This window comes from Jaculus jaculus, chromosome 4 (genome assembly GCF_020740685.1).
Source record: "Jaculus jaculus isolate mJacJac1 chromosome 4, mJacJac1.mat.Y.cur, whole genome shotgun sequence".
In the NCBI taxonomy this organism is placed as follows: domain Eukaryota; kingdom Metazoa; phylum Chordata; class Mammalia; order Rodentia; family Dipodidae; genus Jaculus; species Jaculus jaculus.
Window position 1 is genome coordinate 82426619 of NC_059105.1, and position 4070 is coordinate 82430688.

At 38.3% G+C, this 4070-nt stretch overlaps 1 non-coding gene across 1 annotated transcript; it reads right to left on the minus strand.

Moving 5' to 3' along the window:
• Window positions 1-2258: 2258 nt before the first annotated feature.
• Window positions 2259-2449, minus strand: LOC123460303. Its single transcript, XR_006636883.1, has one exon. It is a non-coding gene; the product is annotated as a U2 spliceosomal RNA (small nuclear RNA).
• Window positions 2450-4070: the final 1621 nt, after the last annotated feature.

The following is a 4070-nucleotide window of genomic DNA, read 5'->3' on the forward strand; positions in this document are numbered from 1 at the left end:
GGCTGAATTCTTAGAAAGTGGAGAAGCTTGTTAGCAGGATAGTGGTTATCAAGGGATCCTTGAAAAGAGGTGCAAGATGTTGCCCATTCGTCATCATTTTGTATTAACCATTGTATTTGGGAAGTGGAGTAGGGTAGAATGATTTTATTAGGGTCCTTACCAAATATTTTTTTGCTTTGATCACGTCCAATTTTTATTAACTCTGCCACCCAGAAGGTGTAAGGGGTAAGTACTCTGGGTGGTGAAGATGGTAAATAGACCCAGAAGAGGGCCCATCCTGCCAAAACACCCTGGTGGATGTAAAGTCAGTGGCACAAATGACCAGGAGAAGAGGCTTTTTATAAGAGATAAAAGTGACCCTTTGGCTTGGAATTGCAGCCTCCACTATCTTCAGGGCCTCTAAAATTTACCACAGGTAAACTAAATGCAAAATGCTGATGATCCTCAGGGTGTAAGGGAATTGTAAAAAAGCAATCCTTTAGGTCAATAATGATTTTACAATATCACTCAGGAATTGCTACTGGAGTGGGAAGGCCTGGTTGTAGGGCCCCCGTAGGTACCATGGCCTTATTAATTTCTCTAAGGTTCTGGAGAAATCTCCATTTTCCAGACTTTTTATTATAACAAAATAGGAGTATTCCAAGGAGAGGTGGTAGGTTCAATATGGCCTGCAGCAAGTTGTTCCTGCACTAACATCGTGGCTGTAGCTCATTTAAGAAGTTAAGGGCCATTTACACATTTAAGGTATTATTATTTTTTTTATCTTTGGTTACACATTTCTCTCTGAGTGTTTAAGACCATGCACATAGCCAAAAGTTAATTAAGGATTAATTTTTAGAGGTCATTAATGGTTCTCCAAAGAGACTTTAGGGACACAGGAGTAGCCCCATAGTTTACTGGAGTCTTGACTGTTAGGATGAGTCAGGGCCATGCTGGCCAAGTAATTTTCCTTGGGAAGTCAGGAGGGCTGATCCTCAATTGTGACTCTCCCGTTTTAGACTGTATACCAGTTTTGTTTTGGTCTCCATATCCTCCCTGTCAGGAAGACAGGTGACTTACCAGGGGGTCAGTGTGGAAGTGTCCTATCATCTCCAGTGGCCTCATGACATGGGAGCACAGGCCAAAATATTTTACTTTTTACTCCAATGATTCCAATTGGCTTTGGCTTTTACATAGGTGATTAACACACTCAGAAAGGAAGTTACACCAGCCTGGATGTATGTCCATATAGAGCACATTTGATTACTGAAATAGACTTAGTTAAAGAATGGCACAAGGGCTTCTAAAATCATTTTGTCCTATCTTTAAAGTTTGTGTTGTACTGTGGAAGCTTAAGCCATATATTTGAGGCATAGGAAGTAGGCACATCTCACATTTTAAATATCTAACATTTATAAATATAGGCTGAACCTGTTACCAGTCTTGTAAACAGTACCATTGATTTATAAACTTAACTAATTTAACCTAGAAATTATCAGAAAAGAATAAGTAAGACAGTATAAGGTCTTAGCACCTATGTGAAAACATCTTTGATTAGTTCAGATACCTATGTGGGTACAAATTACCCAGAGAACATTGGAAACAGAACCATGGAGCTTGAATTATATATATATATATTTCAGATGAGGACCATTGTTTGAGCATGAGGCTGTCCCCTAAAGTAGGGAATATGTCTTAAGAGTTAATCTTGTTATAAGCCCTGGACTTAAGATGCAAAAATTGAGACAGTTACTTTACATACAATAGAGTAGAATCTGGTCTTTTCTGAGCCAAAGTAGTTAACTAAATATTAATATAACCCTTGATAAAAAATTTTTTGAAAGAAAAAACATTATTTGACAACCAATGATTTTGGATTAAACTTGATAGCTATTGATTTTATGTACTGTAGAAATTTTTATAAACATAAAACAATTTTATGTTTTACCCATGACTTAAATTTGATAAAACTTAAGGAAGCTATCCCAATATATTTTAGCCTGAAAATTAGTTTTTTGTTTCTTAAAGTTTGTAAACTGTTTAAACGCCATTAACTTTTGGCATGGTGTTTAAGTTTAGCCTGAAATTTTCTTTTTTTTTTTTTTTTACATCTGCACACCTTTATTTACATACTTAAACAACTTTAACATTCTGATCAAAGTACCACTCAAAAGGCATTTTTAACAAGTAATCATTGAAAAATTCCTTTCCAGTTCCTTCAATCAATTCATGTCACCCCATCATTAATTATCTTTCCTTTTTTTTTTTTTATTCCCCCAAGGGCGTGCACTGTTCCTAGAGGTACTGCAGTACCAGGTCGATGCGTGGAGTGGACGGAGCAAGCTCCTATTCCAACTCCAAGCTCCAAAAATCCATTTAATATGTTGTCCTGAGATAGAGTGCATATCAGATATTAAACTGATAAGAAAGAATACTACACTTGATCTTAGCCAAAAGGCCGAGAAACGATTAATTATCTTTCTTATAAGGCTATTAAAAAATTACATCAAATTGATTAATCCTATTACTAACAAGAAAGTAGTCTTAACACAATTTTATGTCATTAATACCAATAACACACTTAGAAATGATTTTATTAGAAGTAACTAAGGCAAATTGTGTTGTTATCTTGAGGCAGGCTGGCTTAGAATTCAGATCAGTTGTCTCCTCCTTTTAAGTAACAGGACATTACAATCTTTTTTAAAATATCTGACAAATTATAAGTTACCTTTTTAGAGGAAGTTTTGCTGTTTTTAATAATCCTCTACATAAGGTGAACTTGACCTAGAACAAATATCTGGCAAATTCACTCTGTAAAAGACATTTAACTTTTCCTTTTTAATTTCTATGCTTAGGTCTTTGATTTCCTTGAAATCGTTCTCTAGAAGAGAAAGGAATGTCACCTGCATCCATCTCACCTCTTTAGTCACAAACAGTCATAAATGCGACACAGCTAGCAAGCACAGTGAGCACACATAAACACATACACGCATACATATAAAAAGAACATATCCTCCTGATAAAATAAAAAAAAATGCTTGAAGAACTTGAAGCAATCTCAATTCCTTGTGCTTTTAAAATATCTTTTACTATGGCAATTAGCTCCTTTTTACTCTTTGCTAAATCTTTTTTTTTTTTTTCTTAACCCGTGTTCCTTGTGTCTTGAGAGAAGTTTTAAGCCCTTCAACAATTTATGCTTACTTAGGGTCTGTCCCATGATAGAAAAGGAAAGACGAGAAATGGCAAGACCAGACGGCAATGTTCCCGGCCAGCATAGGGGATTCCCCAGTGAGCCTGATGCAAGCCTGTCAGCAATTTCAAGAACTGGCAGCCGTCCTAAGGACATTTACTGGCTGTTTGCGTAACCAGGTTTATTGGTAGGAAGAGAGGCTAGATAGGAGGTCTTTGCCAACGCCCAAACGGGCTGTTGGGATTTGCACAGGGAGCTAGGAACCTTCAGCCAATGCCAGAGAGTAGTCCTAGCCAAGAGGCTTCAGTTGCCCTGTCACTGTGTTGCAATTCCATGTGATGGCACCAACCGAAAGTAAAAGGAGGAAAAGAAGTGCAAAAAGAAATCCCACAGTTCTTGTGTCTTGAAAATCTGACTAAACAGTCTTTACTTAAATTGTTTGCCTAAAGTTCGTCGCTTACCTTAACGGATCAGTATCACAGGCAGGCTTTCTGCGTCGATCACAGTGCAGGTCTGTATTACAGGTCCAGACTGCCTGCAGTGACCTCTATGTGGACCTTCACTCACCCTGGTGGGGTGGCGGTCCAATGGCTGGGATGGCCGTCCACTTGAGCACCATCCAGGTCACACTTCGTACCTCGAGTCCCACATTTGGGCACTGCTTGTCCCTGCCAGCGGGGAGTTGAACAAGGACACAAGGGGAAATTAACCTGAATTAGAAAAGGCAAACAGACACAAGAATGAGACCATGCTAGATGTTTGTCAAGGCCTCAGAGTCTTTATTTTTTACACAGTGGTTATATAGGGGAAGAAATGGGGGAGGGGCAGGGCGTAAGCTGGCTGATGTGGTTTAGGGCTTTGGAATTGTCAGGAAACCTAGAAGAGTTAAAATTAGGTGTTC